This window comes from Rhinolophus ferrumequinum (assembly GCF_004115265.2).
Source record: "Rhinolophus ferrumequinum isolate MPI-CBG mRhiFer1 chromosome 15 unlocalized genomic scaffold, mRhiFer1_v1.p scaffold_54_arrow_ctg1_1, whole genome shotgun sequence".
NCBI lineage: Eukaryota > Metazoa > Chordata > Mammalia > Chiroptera > Rhinolophidae > Rhinolophus > Rhinolophus ferrumequinum.
The window spans coordinates 8,153,144-8,170,963 of record NW_022680357.1 but is presented as its reverse complement, the minus strand read 5'-3'; the positions used below and the strand labels follow the sequence as shown (position 1 = coordinate 8,170,963).

The 17,820-nt window shown below is 42.0% G+C and overlaps 1 protein-coding gene across 32 annotated transcripts in view; it reads right to left on the bottom strand.

Annotated features, from left to right (window-relative positions):
* The window catches only part of RBFOX1 (RNA binding fox-1 homolog 1), a 1,406,067-nt gene that overhangs the window by 85,750 nt on the left and 1,302,497 nt on the right, over window positions 1-17,820 (bottom strand). The gene's annotated exons all lie outside the window — the stretch shown is intronic.

Sequence of the window (17,820 nt, the reverse complement as noted above, 5' to 3'; positions counted from 1 at the left end):
ACGAAAGAGAGAGAGATAGATGGTATCTGGTTTGGGAACAGGCACACTACACCTGATAGATCACGGCAACGCAAATGAGAAAGGCAGAGAAATGAAAACATAGCCACACCCCAGAGCGCAGGACGGAGACACCCATGGAAGCCCCCTGCCTCAGCCAAAGGGAATTTGTGGAAGTCCACCCCGCCCAGCCCACCAAGCACGTGTCATTCCTTTTCACATGGGCTTGGAGGAGTGGGGTCTGGCTGCCTCAGAACCCCCGTTTCAGATCAATAATGAAGGCGGCATGCCATGCTCAAAAGGGAGCTTTGGAAATTTCAGGGAGAAGGAGATAACAAGCCTGACTCAGACACTACTTAGCTGTGTGACCGTGGCAAGTCACTGTACCTCTCTGTGCCTTGGGATTCCCATCTGGAAAACGGGGTGCATATACCTACCTCCAGGAAGAGTTGTGAGTCACATGACTGGAGACGCGCCTAACACAGGGGCTGGCACATCATCATTACTCAATAAATGATAAGCACGTGCATCGATAGGTTTACAGAAAATTTTTCCTCCCCCAAGCTTTCGTCTTTCTGAACCAGTTCTACAGAGGAAGAGCAGATGTAAGGCAAGGAAGAAATACAGGCAACTTTTGCCATCTCTGTGAGCGAGCCTGGATCCACTGTGGACACTGTGCGACAGTCTTTGACTGCTGTTTCCTCTTTCTTCCCTAAAGCTCCCAACCTGCCAACGGCAGCATCACTAGGCGTGTGGGCTGACCATGGATGCTCTGTCACAATGACCTTCCTCCGCCTGACTTAAAGCAAAAGGCACTGGGCTTATTCTTGCAAAAGGGAATTTTACAGCGGGGAAGAATGGCAGAATTCTGAGCTAGCTCCTCAATCTATGCCATTCTTTGCACGATCACCCACTTCAAGGATGACCAGGGTCAGGAATCTTCCAGGTATCAATTTTGCTCTCTTGCGGCTGCAAAACTCAAACTCAAAGGCTTTGAGAAGAGTGAAAGAGACGTTTAGGGAGTTTTCAGCCCATTACTGATGATGGAAATGCATTCCTGGGGTTTCTGTTCACTTCCCCGGCTGGGCAAGGTCAGCTGCCTCCACCTGTTTCTGTATTGTCCTGTCACTACCACCACTAAAAAGCAATCTACCCTGTTTCCCCGAAAATAAGACCTAGCCAGACAATCAGCTCTAATGCGCCTTTTGGAGCAGAAATTAATATAAGACCTGGTCTTATTTTACTATAAAACCAGGTCTTATATAGTATAATATAATATAATACAATATAATATAATATAATAATATAATACCGGGTCTTATATTAATTTTTGCTCCAGAAGATGCATTAGAACTGATTGTCTGGCTAGGTCTTATTTTCAGGGAAACACGGTACCATGAAAATGCAGCCTGCACCCCCGGGGAACCAGGAACTCACCTACACGCATATCCCTGGTGCTTGCCCTCGGGTGTGGGCAGCAGGGAGTCTACCATTTTTTTGTATCTTGCCCGAGTTCAACAAAAAAATGTAACTAAACTCTCCAGGGTGAGTGGGGGTTCACCAACTAGAGAAGGACTGTCACGTGATGCCATTAAAAGGCAGTAATCTTTCTTGAACTGCAAACCCAGACACAGTTCCAAAAGTGGTCTCCCTACCTGCTCCATCATCCTTCAGGTACCAAACCAAAATATGAGGAGGACTGAGAAGCAGTCCCCAAATTCCACGTCTCCCTTCTGTTCCCTGGGTTTTTGTAGATTTTGTTCATTGTTTCCAGGTAACACAAAGATTCTATTAAAATTCTCACCCTGTCACCCTTGTCCAACACCTGGTTGGCCAACACCATCCAATGCTTGACAAGGAGACGTCACCCTGGACGGAAGTGTTATCTGAAGGAATGTGCCCTGGTCCTTGTCACATTTAGCCTGGTATCCCATGCTGAGAGCTGGGGAAGGACCCCCACCGTTCCCCTCCTCTGAAAGCATGGATATGAAAGTGAAATTCACTGACTAGCTCTTGGTAGTACATAGATTAAGAGTCTAGACGGGCCTGAGTCATGGTCAACCTTTGCTAAACTGAGAGTGTTTTCTTCTTTCTAGTTTATGCAAGAAGAGTTTCTCACAATATGTAAGATGAGACTTCACATGGTCTAATTTCTTCTCAGGAGGTTATTTCCAGTTCTGGCAGGAAACTGGCCTGGTGTGAGAATTAATAGCACACAAACTGACCACCCCATCATGGGGTGTGGGGTCTATAATCAACACCAGGAGGCAGGACACCCCCCAGGAAAGATAGGCCCTCACCCCCACCCTGCATCCTCAGTGAAACTCAGTCAGACTCTGCAGAGGGCATCTGCATGCTTTTGGTCATTGCTACAAATGTTAGAGAGAAACAAATGTTTGTGTAGGCTATATAGAGAGCTCCCCAATCAGAATCTTCTAGAGTGGGACTCAGATAGGTGGATGGTGGGAAAGCTTCTCAGCGGGTCCCTTATGGGCACCCCTGGTCAAGAACTACTTTGAAATTGAGATCTGAAGTTTCTTGGGGTGCCTAGCTTTCAAAAGCAAAACAATACAATTTTGTAACAAAAATATATCAGTGTTGTGCACTTAAAACCGTAGGGTCAATTTTCAATAATCTCAACGCCATGGAGAGAGTCCCACGGGAACACAACACAGATCCCCTCTAGAAAGCTAAATCTAGGCAGGGAACAATGAAGTTTCCTAATTTCCTTATGCTGTGGATCCTGAGAAACTGAGCTGAAATAACTTCTTTGGATGCCCTCTTACTGGTAAAAACAAAACAAAACAAAAAACAATTCTTTATGCAACGATTCTGACCTCCGTAAAACAAAATCTCTACAGTCAAAGGACTTGGATTTTATTTTACCTAAAAACAGCCTCAATGTAATTTGCAAAGTACTTATTGTGTGTTCTCTTAGTACACTGTGACCTTTTCTTAAAAGAAAGCTTTGAATTAAGCAAAAGTAAAGCAGCAGAGAACACTGTAACCTCTGTGCATTTTTTGGGGGTGGGGTGAGTAATGTGTGTTGGCTTAAAAAAGTAAGTCAAGGAGATAAGAGGGTACAAGGAGCAGTATGAGGAGCGTTTACAAGGTCATCCAGTGCTCTTTGTGATGGTACAGCATCAACCTAGCTTTCTAAGAGGCTCCCAAAATGAGTCTCCAACCACTCTCCCCTCCAACAGTCCCCAACCCAGGCCACCTACCTCTGACTAGCAGGAACTGTCTACAACCATGGTGACTCCCTGTGCCGTTGGCTTATAAAGCTCCTTCTAATTTAAGTATGGCAACTATAATATGTTCGATTTGTACTCACTCCTTAGGATAGACTATCAATCCATTTCAATGTAGTACTTTCCTGTGAGCCTAGAATCCTCAGAATCATTCTCAACACAGGTTCTGGACAGTTACTACCATTCAGTCAGAGTTGGTGGAAGAGATGGAACTTCCATACCAGTCCTGCTCTTCCTGGTAAGTTAAACCATGTGAAATTGATCGTTTGTTTTTATGTCAAACAGGGTTGAATGTTGGCAATTTCACAGGGTTCAATTTTTTTTTTTTAATGCCTTCCCCTTTCCTTTTTGTGTAGTTTAAAAGTCACCTCCTCTCTTCTGAGTTCTCAGGAGTTACTTAATTACTCCCTTTTTATGCTCCTTTCCTACTTAAAAAAAACACAAACAACTTTCATAGGTTCTTTGTCATGATGTATCACAACTTTGTGTTTTCGTATTGGTTTTCTTAGCTACAGAGAATTCCCCTCAGTCAAGGCACATCATTCTCATTTTTTTTTTTTTATCCCAAGACCCTCACAAAATACCTGACGCTCAGAGGGATGAACGAATATGGTTGAATTATTATATGTGTAAACAATAATATAAACCAAGCCACTTTAAAATGGAGCCGGAGCTGCCCTGCCAGAGGAACTGTCTTGCATGTCTTATATCTCAGACCTTGGAATGTAAAAATAGGACAAAATAACCTTTGGACTGGGCCTGAGCAACCTTGATTCCTGAAAGAAATAAACAAAAACAAAAACAAAAAACTGTTTGCAAAGATAACAAGAAAGCATTTATTACGACTACTGGATTGATGACTACTGGACTGAGAATTAAAAACATTCTTTAGAATAAACATCACTATGTTATCAGCACCAATAGAAATACCTTGCTTCTACTGATGTAATTGCTCCCCTTCCCCTTTTCATAAATATCCATCACCTTTGTCTCCTAATCAGAACATTATTTGGGTTTCTGCCTGAATCAGCGTGTCCTGAATAGCTATGCTTATTACTCTCAAGTAAATGCTTGTTGCCTCTCACTTTGAAAGGACTTTTAATTTTAAAGTTAACATAAGTTTTTAAAGACTCCTCCCCCCATTTCTATTTTTACTTAAAAATAGTGCTTTGTCCAACCAACTTTTGTTCTCGCCCTTGTTTGTAGCTAGGACTTTTCATGCTTGAAGTTCACATGGCGTTACAAGCTCTGTCTACAGGATTCATTTATTTCCTCTTTTCTGTTTTTTGTTTTTTAAGATTGACTCATCCAGTTTCACATGAAACCTGGGCAGCCTGGTCATCCATTTCCTAGGACGTTGATGGCTTTATCTGCAACTGGCAAGGAAGGGACTCCATGTGACAGACCACAGTCTTGGAATAATAGAGCCTTTTCCAAAGCCTGTCACACTCAGATACTCAGAGTGCCATGGTTATCAGCACCCCAGATTCTGGCAAGATGTCCACAGGGCCACTCTCAAGGAAGACTTGAAATCCTCCAGCTGGGAGAGGGTGAGCCAGGGTCCGTGTCTCGGGTGGGGCAACCCAATCCTTTCTGGAGACTCCCCATAATAGGGGATCATTCCTGGTCTTAGAGGGGCAGAGAGAGGCCTTGAAGGGGTGATTCCTGTCACAAACAGGAAGGAGAAAGCATCTCAACTTTTTACTCTGGTACCAACCCCTATGTAAGGAAGTTGGACTCCCATGACTGGAGCAAAGGTGAGGTGTCACACCTCCATTCCATGAGGGGCTGTTTTATCTCAGAAAGTCCTTCCACACCCCCGGGAAGTTCTCTTCCAGACCCACCTCTGGCTTCTCTCCCCCTAGAAACCGCATAAATTTGCTTCTCCAGTCCAAGTTCTGCTTCCTTCCTCTTTCTCTAGATTGTGTCGTAATGATCTATCTAATGTCTTTCCCACGGATGCTGCAAACATCAAAAGGTCAGGAATCATGACTTACTCATCTTCCTATCCCTATGGGTTCAGGGACCTAGACTAAGAGGCAGGAAGCAGCTGAAGAGAGAAACTAAATGGTTTCTGATAGGCAGCCATATTATATGTTCAGGAGAAAAAAGGGGAGAAAGAAAAGAAAGGCTATTTTGCAATGTCTGCCCTTCTGTTTTACTATCTTACAGGGAGAGTTCTAAGCCAGCCCAATGGTGAACGACTTAGACCATTCCTATAGTCTCTGAATTAAAAAAAAAAGAAAAAGTCAAAGAAACATCACAACTGTCTGGCAACTATTAATAATCCACTTAACTAGATCCAAAATTAAGATGGGCTAGGAAATTTGGAGAAGAATGTTCTTATCTCTATTGAAATGCAAACCAAACAAAACAACAACAAAAAAATACACACACAAAGACACAAAAAATAACAACAAGAAAACTTCATAAAATAGCTAAGAGACAATGGGAGTTCTGGAGCACTCACTGTGTAAGGGTGTGTGTGTGTGTCACGTGCTGTCTGTACCTCCACAAACATCTACCATATGCTAGTCTAGAGTCACGTGAAAGCAGAGCCATTTGCTAGGGTCTCGCTTTCCTAGGATCATGTAGCCCTAGTAACTCTGAAAGAGGGCTGAGAGCCACGGCCCAAGGACAAATGGTGAGTGAACGCAGGAGGCCATCCCAGAACTTCCCTCCTCTGTCTTGAGCAACCATCTAGCAATAGACGGGGCTACGATATTACCATTCATTTGGCACGTGGTAACTGCCACCTAATATATGCCAGGCACGGTGTGGCTTCTGGGGGCACACCCACTGAACCCTGTGTGCTTTTCAAAAGGACAAGAGGCTGTCTCTTTTACTACTCCCAGGTTCAAGAACAAATACATCCCCCCAAAAAAGGTGCAAAGGAAGGATTCTGATCGGAATATCAAGCCCAAGCCTTAGACTACATTGTCTGACGATAGTTTGCTCGCTGAGATAAATAAAATTTAAAAGTAAGTTTGGAACAATTTATATCAGGCATGACTATTATGGGCTGGGCAAAATGTTCATTCCGTAGTGCTAATTATATATTGCAGTCATACCTGAAAATGTTCCATAGCTATGGTCACCACTCCACTGCTAACAATAATCCTTTGGTTTCATATAAAAAAGAAACTTTTATTCAGTGTTTACCAAAGAATGTTTACACTGCACTTGTTCCTCCCTAATAAAAAGGGTCAGATAGTATTGGTCCTTTTTTTACCGATGGAAAAAAAGAAAGGTACAAAACAAGGACGTCATTTGCAAAAAGACTTTTTGTCAATTAGCAGCAAATTGCTGTGAGAAGCAAGATGAGAAACAAGCTGTCGGGGATCCTTGACAATGGCTCATGTCACCATTGGTTCCTTCCTGCTTCTCTTGCTGCAGGATAAGTTTTTTAAAATAATGTTTCAATTACAGCTGACATACAATATTCTACTCCACCATCTTAACCAGAAGCTCACTACAGGCTAAGTTTTGAAAACGGTTTTAAAAAATTAGAAGTAGGAAAATGTTGGTCAGAATTGAAAGAACAAGCTTGGAGCTGGTGAGAAATGAATACTCACTGAAACAGAAACCCTCACACCTCTTTTCTACAGAAGTGCCTGTAGGAGGGGGTGGCAGTCAGCCAGGGTTCTCCGCCCTCCGCATTCCTCACTCGTTCCCATAATCACCTGCAACATCAAAATCACCTCAAGGACGTGTAAAACACAGACTGCTGGGCCTCCTCCTAGTGTTTCTGATTCCACAGGTCTGGGGTGGAGCCTGAGAACTTGCATTTTTAACAAGTTCTCATATTGTTGGGGGACTATACTTTGAGGACACTGGAGAAGGGCCAGTCCCCTAAACCTCAAAACCATAGGTTCTTCCCTTCCTTAAAACTAGAGGTTTTCAAAGCCTATGAGAGTTTAAAGATCACTTGGGGAGAATGTTTAATGGTGTGCTTTCTCAGGCCTCACTCCCAGGTGACAGTGATTCAGCAGGTGAGAAATCTACATTTCTAATCAGCAACCCAGAGGATTCTGCTTCTCCCAGGATGCACTTGGAGTAATCCAGGCCTAAGGTCATCTCCACATATTTACAAGAAACGTAAAACTGGCTACATATATCTGGTCTGAGTACTTCTGTGGGCAAAGACGCATACTTTGTTCACTTTTTATCTTTACCATTTTTGTACACTGACAAATTGTGCCTTTTCTTTGTAGCATTTGGAACAGAGAGTCACTCACTTCAGGTCTTAGCTCTTCTGGCAAATTCTCTGGCAGCAGGCTAGTGAAGAAGGTGCGTAAAATCACCAAAAGCATCCTCCTAGAGAGATCACTCTTGGTTCCCCACCCATTCCTGCCCTACTGTTAGGGACCGAATTGTCCCCCCAAATTCATACATTGAAACCTTAACCCCCAACACCACAGAATGTGACTATTTTTCGAGATAGGGTTTTTACAGAAGTAATTATGTTAAAATGATGCCACTAGAGTGACCCTAATTGTATATGACCAAAGTCCTTAAGAGGAGATTAGGACACAGACAGGCAAAGAGAAAAGACCATGTGAGGACATGGGGAGCAGATGGCCATCTTCCAACCAAGGAGAGAGGCCTCAGGAGAAGCCAACCCTGCCGACACCTTGATCTTGGACTCTAGCCTCCAGAACACTGAGAAAAATCAACTTCTGCTGCTTAACCCACCCAGTCCGTGGTAGTTTGTTATGGCAGCTTGCACTGACTAATACACTAACTTACATCCTAATGAACCCAGCCCTGAGAATCAATGAGGCAGGATATGTACGGGTCCCCTGTGAAATGTCAAACGTCTGTTAGATGTAGAGGCCTGGGAGGTTGCCATGTGGTCCCTGCCAATGGAGGTAACTGCCTCCAATGGACAAATTTATCCAAACCCTGATGGGCTGTGGATACTTTTACAGTTACACATTTTTGAACATAGACTAGCACTGAGGTAATCCATGTAAGAATATTTTCAAAGCTAATACCTAATGCTTTTGTACAAACCTGAGTTTCTTGGAAGGGTTAGGGAGAGTTTTAAGTACACAGTATTTCCATTTAGGCACAGATGTTGCAGAAAAATGTTGTATGTATATTTAATTCTCATAAAATCAAATCATGTTTTAATTGGACCGGGGGGACTCCATATTTAAAGGTGCCCTGAAGTGAATCTATGTACAGTGAAAATAATCTCTCATGCCGATTTATTGTGCAAGTTTTGATTTTCATAATATTTAAAAAGAAATATATCATTATTTGTTAATTTTTCTTTTCACTTTGTCTTTTGACATAATTTTAGACTGCACAAAAAAGTTGCAAGAATAATACAAAGAGTCTCTGTACATCTTTCTCCCTGATCATTTATTGTTTAAAAAATGTAATGATTCACTCGAACTGTTCTCTTGTTTTCCCGCCTCCAAAATTTAGGCTAATAGCGGCTTAAAAAAAAAAATTCAATTGGCTCAATATGATAATAAACATATAAATAGTAATTATAAAAATTGCTTCCTGAATACCTGGTAAGTGCGAGGCAAACCCTCTCAACATTTAACTTGGATTATCTCCTACTCTTAACAACCCTATAGACAGTGCTATAATTACACCCATTTAGTAAGAGAGGATTTTGAGACATAGAGTTTTGGATCTTGCCTAAGTTCGTGCAGAGAGAAATTTTGTAGTGCTGAACGCAAATCAAACCAACCCGTGGTTTTAAGAACAATCTTCTAAATCAGGTATAGGCAGACTACAGTTTTTTGGCCAGATCTGGCCTGCCACTATTTTTGTAAGGCCTGTGAGCTAAGAATAATTTTTATATTTTTTATGATTGAGAAAAAAATCAATAGACAAATAAGATTTGGTGACAAGTAAAAAAAATCACATAAAATTCAAATTCCGATATTTATAAAGTGTTATTGGAACACAGCCACACTCATTCATTTATGTATTGTTTATGGCTGCTTTAATGCTGTATGATAAAGCTGAGTACTTGCAACAGAGACCCTCAGCCCACAAAGGCTAAAATATTTACTATCTGCATCTTTACAGAAAAGGTTTTCTTTCCCCTGTTCCAATGTCTCCTTCCTGTTTGGAAAGATACGAATAGTAATTGTCTTTCAAGACAGCAATAGTCCTCCTCCCCAGGAAGCTGTCACTAAATATTTCAGAGGGTAATATTTTATCCATCCCTGCCCCCAATTTAATTTCATTTCATTTTTGTTAAAAAAATGAACCAAAAATAAGTTAAAAACCTGTCTTTTTTCCAATACTTGCTCCCCAGATTTCTTGTTAATTCATTGTTGTTCAAGACGATGAAACAAGGAGATCCCATAGGGTGTTTGTGAAAGGCTAGCAATGAAGCCACAACAAAAACAATAGAAGTAATTTTTATCTTCTAAGATATTTAGTCTTCAGAGTTACAGGTGTCAATATACAGACAAGGGCTAGCCTGGAGTCTTGCTCCTCAAATTGTAAAATGTATTGAATCACCTGGTGGACCCTTTTAAAATGTTGATTCTTGGGCCGGCCCAGTGGCTCAGGCAGTTAGAGCTCCGTGCTCCTAACTCCGAAGGCTGCCGGTTCGATTCCCACATGGGCCAGTGGGCTCTCAACCACAAGGTTGCCAGTTGAACTCCTCGAGTCCCGCAAGGGATGGTGGGCTGCGCCCCCTGCAACTAGCAATGGCGACTGGACCTGGAGCTGAGCTGCGCCCTCCACAACTAAGATTGAAAGAACAACTTGACTTGGAAAAAAAAGAAAGTCCTGGAAGTACACACTGTTTCCCAATAAAGTCCTGTTCCCCTTCCCCAATAAAATTAAAAAAAAAAAAATGCTGATTCTTATCAAGTAGGTGTGGGGTAGGTAGGGCCTGAGAGTCTGCATTTCTACTAAGCTTCTAGGGGATGCCAGGGCTGCTGACAACAGTAAAATGACAGGGATACAAGTGCAACCTCACATACAGCCAATACTGACAGGAGTGACCATTAAGATACCACTGAGCTTCTGGTACTGGACCACGTATGTTCTACAGACATTACACTTTTTTTCTCATGAAACCCACAAAAAATCTAAGGCTGAGAGAGAAACAAATACGAGACAAAACTGAAATCTGAGCCAGCTCTGCATGTCCAAAGCTCAGACTCTCTCAGAAAGCTTATTAATGGTAAGAGTTGGTCCTGAGTTGATTAAACATCCTTTCCAATCTTGGAATGATAACTATCCATCAACCCCATTTCAATGAAGCCATGTCTAAGGATTCTGCAGTGGCCTCTGGCTGAAAACATGTGACTCTTCCAAGCTAGAAACGTTGGATAGAACCTCCTGATCACCTTTAAGAATCTGTGATACAGTTTTAAATCCAAACAAAGAAGACTCTGGGAAGGCTGTATTTTCCATAGGTAAGAAAATCTTATTTGCAGGATAGAAATAAGATAAGAAGGAAGGGAACACAGAAAGGAGAAATGGTGAACTCTTACGATCTTACAGGTGGCTAAAAAAGCAAGGGCTTCTGAAACTTTTAAACTTAGTTTTGTTTTTCTGGCCTCACTGACAGTTTCTTTGACCTTGGGCAAGGCATTTAACATTCCTGAGCCTCAGTTTTCATATCTGCCAAACCGGGACAAAAATATCTACTTCACTGAGTATTGTTGGAAAGATTAGAACTATTATATGAAAGGGTTTGGCAAATAGTAGATAAACAATAAGTGCCCTCAGTAATAATAACAATGTAAATAATTATTATTTGGAATCTCAAAATAGGGCACTTTGGGGACTTATTTGTTCTCTTGTTCCTTTAAGAAACGAGTAGCAAGTTGATAACTAGTGTACTATTTTCCTTGGCCACTAATGTAATGCTAAACATAACAGAATTAATGGGAAACATTTTAAGATTGGGAAATTATTGCAAACATTTAAATTTGGGAGGTTTACTGTTAGAAGACAGAATCTGGCTTCTTTCAATTGATTGGGAGATGGGGCCACATAGATTTGGGTCAGAGTCCTTGCCTGGCAGGGCTACTTAAGGTGATGGGGAGGTACACCGTGCTTGCTCAGAATTGAGACGTGTCCCCTCTGATTTGCATATTTCACTCACTGATCTCACAGCCTACTCTTAAACACCTTTTAGTTTGCTATCTCCGCTCAAGAGGGGGAAAAAATGAGAAACTGTGCTTTAGCTGCAATCAGTGGAGTTTAGAATTTCTGCAAAAAGTCTAGATGGCCTTCCTCACTGTCTCTTTCTCAGCTTCTTAAGGACGAGAGCCTCTAAGACGCTACAAGAGTACAAAAATCCTTCTGGAGAGGCTTCCTTAGTGACCCCCACTTACTATAACAGAACTTTATTTTAGGAGGGACTGGATATGTTTGTGGAATGGGGGTTGAGATTCATCGTGACTTTCCTTCCTGCCCTAGGTGAGATTTAAAGTCCTGACCCCAACCTTCTCGTGAGAGTAGAAAATATACTTCAACTTTGAGTCTCTAAAAGGATAATCAGATAAATTTGTTTAAATATCTCTCTCTCTCTCTCTCTCTCTCTCTCTCACACACACACACACACCCCTTTGGGCTGAAAGAAAATAGAAACTTTCGACAGGTGAAAATTATTTTTAAAAATGACAGAGAAGTAACATAGAGGGTTTCAATCTTCACAATACCACATGCATATTAAACAAACACTAGAAACATCCAGAGGAAATAGTGATAGGGGGTGTTCACGGTTTTAAAAACGATACTGGGTGTAATACAGTGAGAAGTGTACCTCAATTAACTTTGGCATCAGATTTAAATGTATAACCCATTAACTAATTTAATCTCTCAAAAAAATAACAGCCGTTGGCATTATTCTTTGAATAATCCTTGTTTAGTTTCCATAATGGTAGACAGTTTAATGAAAAACTGATTAGAATGCAGCATACGGCATAATTAATTCTGGCTGATTCTTTTGGTGTAAATAGCTAATGCAGATGCTGGATTCCATTTTCCACTGGCTTTATTAATTTTTCATAAACCAATATTTCGGCTGTAATGGGTTGTAACAGTTCCACAGAAGTTCTAGAAATGCATTAACTGTCATCAAGGTAGTCAATCTAAGTAAGTTTTGCCATTTGTGTGTTGGTTCTTCGACACTACATTTTAAAAAGACAACAGCGCGGCTTTGTTTTATACTTGGAGAATGAGGATCGACATATAATTAACACACAGAGCAGTAAACAATATTTTGCCAATTTGTCTCTATTTACACAACAACTTCACTGGTTGGGCTAATCACAGTAAACTATCTATTTTGAAAACAATGGTAAAAGTGGGAAGCAAAAAATCTTCAAAATGAAATGGTTTATAATAGAATGGCAACACTAGTTAAAACGAAGAAGGAAAAAAAATCACCTCATTTTGAAAATCTCCAGGAATCGACTTTTCTAGGAGGAGATTTGGACAAAACCGGGAAACAAGCTTTACAGTACCCGTGGGGTTGGGTGCCGGTTTAGTAGTCCTGGGGTCTGTCAAGACCCCAGTCTCTGGGATTGGGGAGCAGTTGCTGATGTGGTCTTACTTTTTCCAGCCCTCAGGGCATAACCCACATATTTGTAGCCGTTCTCAGGCTATGACCATTAACTTTTTTCAAGTGTAGGTATGGGTGCTGCTACCTCATCACTGAGTGTTTTATCATTTTTTTATTACTTAATTTTTTAAATGAGAGCTTTCAATGGTTGCCTTCTACTCAAAGGATAAATTCCAGAATCCATAATTCCTTTGTCTGGTATTTTATTATCCGGTCTCTGCAAATTTTCTCTAGATTTGATATCAACAGATCAATATTTCTCAGCCTTTGGGGGAAACCTGATTTTGCCTCAGAAATTTTCCATCTCAGGTGAAAATCAAGCACCTGTGTTTGTTTTTGTTTTAATATTTCTCACTAGATTCTGAAGATAAATGTTAAGACACGCTTTGGGCTCCACCAAACACCTCCTTACTCACCCCTACAATGATCTTACCCTCCTTTCTTTCCAGGCGAACTCTTATTTATCCTTCAAAACCCAATTTATACTACCCCTCTGACTCCTAACGCAGATAGGGTTGTGATGTTCACTGCTCCAGCAAGTATTGTCATCTATTATACATGGAGTTTATTTGTCTGTCTCCTTCACTGCCCTGCCAAATTCGGAAGGGAAAGTCTGCTCCCCGGCACCTATCACAGGGTCTAGTATTTGGTAGGCCCTCAAATGCTGTCACTCTGCGCTAAAAGATGAATTAACGGAAGCCAGTGGTATGTGTTAATTTATACATGGCATCTCACTTGGGCACTTCCTTGATGACTGTCACACAACTGAGAAACAGCCAGCTCACCTTCCAGGCTCACGCAGCATGGAACTGCTAAACCAGTACCATGCGGAAAACACAACAGAACTCCCCGAGGTGCAAACTAGTGGCTTTGTGTTTCTTAAATCTGGATTTTCTAAGGCCAGGGCCAGCAGAGTAGGGCCCGGGTTTTCACATTTTTACATAATGGGGGGGAAGGGGTGGAGAAGAAGACTCATTTATGACATGTGACAATGATATGAAATTTAAATGTCGGTGTCCTTAAATAAACTTTTCTTGGAACGCAGGCAGGCCCATTCATTATGTGTTGTCTATGGCTGCCTCTGTAGTACCCCGGCAGAGTGGAGTGGTTGTGACAGAGATCACATGGCATGCAAAATCTAAAATATTTACCAACGAGCCCTTTACCGAGGACATTTGCTGACCCTGCTCTAAGCGAAAAAGTCACGTGTTTGTTTTTTTCTTTCATAACTAAATTCAGCTTGATCTTTTCTTTTAGACTCAACCAACACACTGGTATATCCTGTCTTATATCATCATCCTCACGCTCAAAACCACCATCACTATCACCATTGCTATATATTCGGAACTTTTCATCTTCATTTTTTCCTTTACTGTTGTGCAGCAAAGGGTTAACTGAGCTGGTCTGCGCTGCTGGTATCCTGCACATCCCCCCTAACACTGGTCCTTGGGCAACTCCTAGGAGATGAGCTTTGAGTCCTTGGAATATTTATTCTACCTGATAAGACTGCTTTGGGATGCCTGAGGTCTCGGGCCACGTGGTACCTGTTTCCCAAGATAGTTTACTGCAATGATGTGATTGGCAGTGAACGCTAGCTTTTACTGGGGAGAGGGGCTAAGTTTTGAGGAGCTGAGGTCCATCACATGGATGTTCCATGTCTATGTGACCAAGTCCCAATAAAACACCTGGACACCGAATCTCAGGTGAGCTTTCCTGACTGACCACACTTTGCACGTGTTACGATAGGTCATTGCTGGGGAATCAGGCAGATCCTTCTGACTGCACTGGGAGAACACACCTGAAAGCTTTTGTCTGGTCTCCTGGGCTTCACCCCATGGACTCTTTCTCTTTGCTGGTGTTTAACCTGTATTCTTTGGCTGAAATAAAATGGAACTGTGAGTATAACAGTCTTTTGGAGTCCCATGAGTCCTTCTAGCCAATCACATTGCTGGACGGGGATCTTGGAGACCCCAACATGGCTCTGTAGTATATAATCAAACTTTATGTTTTTCCCTTTTGGAGTCAAAAATCCCAAATAAGGCCCAGAAGAGGAAACATGTGGGCAAATCTCTCTCTTAAAATTCTTTGATTGCCATTGATAACTATAGCTGTCCATCGGTAGAGCATGCGAGTTACTAAGATATTTGGTGCGTACATGGCATCTTTACTAATGTGCTTCTATCAGGACAGGATTTCTCAACCTCAGCACTACTGACATTTGGGCCAGATAATCCTTTGTTGGAGGGGGGGGCTGTCTGAAGCATTGTAGGATGTTTTCCAACATCCCTGGCCTTCACCCACTCGATGTCAGTAGTGAACACCCACCCTGACGGATGTAACACTGAAAAATGTCTCCAGAAATTCCCCAATTGCCCTGGGACGGGGGCAAACCACTCCCAGTTCAGAACCATTGATCCTGGATATCGGATTAACTAAAGCATTTGTGTGTGTGTATGGGGAGCGTTGGGCAACTTGGTTTTAGTAAAAAGAAATAAGCTTTGGAATCCAGGTTTGGATCCAGCTCTTTAGTTTTCCAAGTCAGAAACCTTGGGCAACTTAATGGCAGATTTCTAATGTATCTGCCACACAACGATTCTGACACTTATCCTGCAAAGTTGCAATCTATGCAAATATATGTAAAGACCCCAGTATGGAGTTTGGCACGCAGTGGGTAATATTAAGTGCAGTTGTTTTTATTAATTATTATATTCTATGACCTGACGAATGCAAGACATTGAGGGAATGTCTACTTCTACTGAGAACACTGCAGAGCGAGGTGATGAAAAACATGGGCTTTAAGGTTAAAAAATGACGCTTATGTAAAAAACACATTTTTTACATATTAGTTCTGTGTTTTAGGATGGAGAGAACTCTCTATGATGCCATGGTTTCATCATTTCTACAATGAAGGCAATGCTAGAACATCTGTACGAGGATGTGAGGAGCTGCGAAGTGTTTCGCACCGTGCCTGGTATAGAGTAAGTGCCCATTGCCTTCTGTTGCTGATGCTTTGAGATGTTCAGTATATTGATGATGCATCCTAGAACTTTCCCTATGAAATTTATCCTGCGCCAGATATTCGAACCTCGTCTTCCTCTCATGGCCTAGATGTGGGGCTCCTCCTATAAGGGCTGTCCTGTTGCTCCTTGCTTTTGGGGGAGCGCTCCTTGATGGACTTTCCTAGCAGTAGAATGGAAACTAATTAGGAAATGCATTTTCAGCACGTAAGCAAGTTCTGACCCTATTTGAAGATCAACTCCCATAGGCTCCATCAAAGCAGAGCTGCGTTCCCTCTGTAGGACAGGCAAGGACGCAGATAAAAAAATTAAGGCTACATGTGGGCAAAGATGGAACGAAATCTGATAAGACAGATGCGGGGAGGAGAGGAGAGAAGGAAGTGAATTGCAACCAAAAGAGGAGGCGAAGGTAAACAGATGTACGAGATAAACCGTTTGCACTGGAACATTTCCAGACTGAAAAATCCTTTGCCTGGGGACGTAAATCTGGAACCTTGTGTTCCAGTTCACTGAAATGCATTTCATTTGGCACGTGTGTAAATGATACAAAACACTGCAGAGCCAAAGGTCACTGTCCATAAGGAATGGCTTCCTCCCGCCATCGCTGTGTGTCTAGAGAAGCGTGCTTCTCTGGGTGGATGTGGGCAATGTTGGCGCCACAAGGGGTACCTGAATGCTGTGGGCTCTGAAGGACTCAAAGGGGGAGCAGGTACCTTTCAAACCCACACTCCACTTTTTCAGGCTGCTGAGGTAGTCACCCCAAATGGGGCATGCTTTGGCCCCAGCATTCGAGCAGGTCATTCTGAGGCCAATCCAAAGTCTAGGACTGTGACCAGGAAAAGACAAATAACCCGTGTCAGGGACCACAGTTATCACAGGTTCTGGACAATCTTACGTTTTTCAGATGCTACTGTATCCAAATGGTAGGAAGGAAATTCGAAAGGAGTCCGTCCAAAAGTGTGACTCAAGTTCTTAACTGAACTGTACTGGGTTCAAGGAAGTGAAGTGGAGGAGCAACTGAGAGGGAGACCCATATCTACCTTCTTTTGACGTAAATCTTAGATGAATCATGGTCCACAGTGGCCAAAATCCCATAGAAAACTAATACCTTTGGACAGGTAATCCAAGGTCAAATACAGCTGCCCTTCCGGGATAAGCAATCACAGGGGGCTTCATTTATCCTCTTCATTTTAAACTTGCTACCGAGCTCCCAATCCACTTTGTCGTCACCTTGCCTGTTCCCACTCATGGTTTGTGGCTCACAGTGGGATGGGCCTCATCGAGGTGACTTCAGTGATCGCTCTAATCTCTTCTACTTTTATTTCACTTTACAGCCTATAAAGTTGTTTTATACTCATTACTTTATCTGATCCTCCCTATAACCCCAGGATAACCTACTTTCAAGACCCGATCACCTTTTAAATGTGACTTTGCAGCCAGGTATGCTCTTCTTTAAGTACCTGTCATTTCTTTATTCTTTCTTTTTTTTTTTCACCCCTCTCAAAACCAGAAAATCTTATTTTCAGGAGGAGCATCTATTCAAAACCCCTCTTTCTGTACCCCCCCAAGTAAACGCTCATAAGAATGATGTCACCAAGACTCTTTTTCATCGTCATCTTCAAGGTTTTCACATCTCTCTACTTCGGAGTTTAATTGAGTTTCTTGTCTTTGGAACCTAACTATAGCTTAGATTTGCATTGCATTGGAAGATCCTTTCCTTTACTTATTTATTTATTTTTTCTTTCCCTTACTTATTGATCGCGACTCCTGGAGTAATTTAACTCAATTCCAATTTTCCTTTGCAAGCGGGGTACTCTCCATCCATGAAAGTGAGTGATATATGTTCAAGTGGTTCATCTTGGGAATCTTGTTAAGTTTTGCTGCCTTAGCGCCCCACTGATGGAATATTTAATCACAGAAATGAGTTGGCAGATATAATATACGGTGTGGGTAAGATTTGCAGCGATCTCACCAGCAGTGGAGAAACAGATGA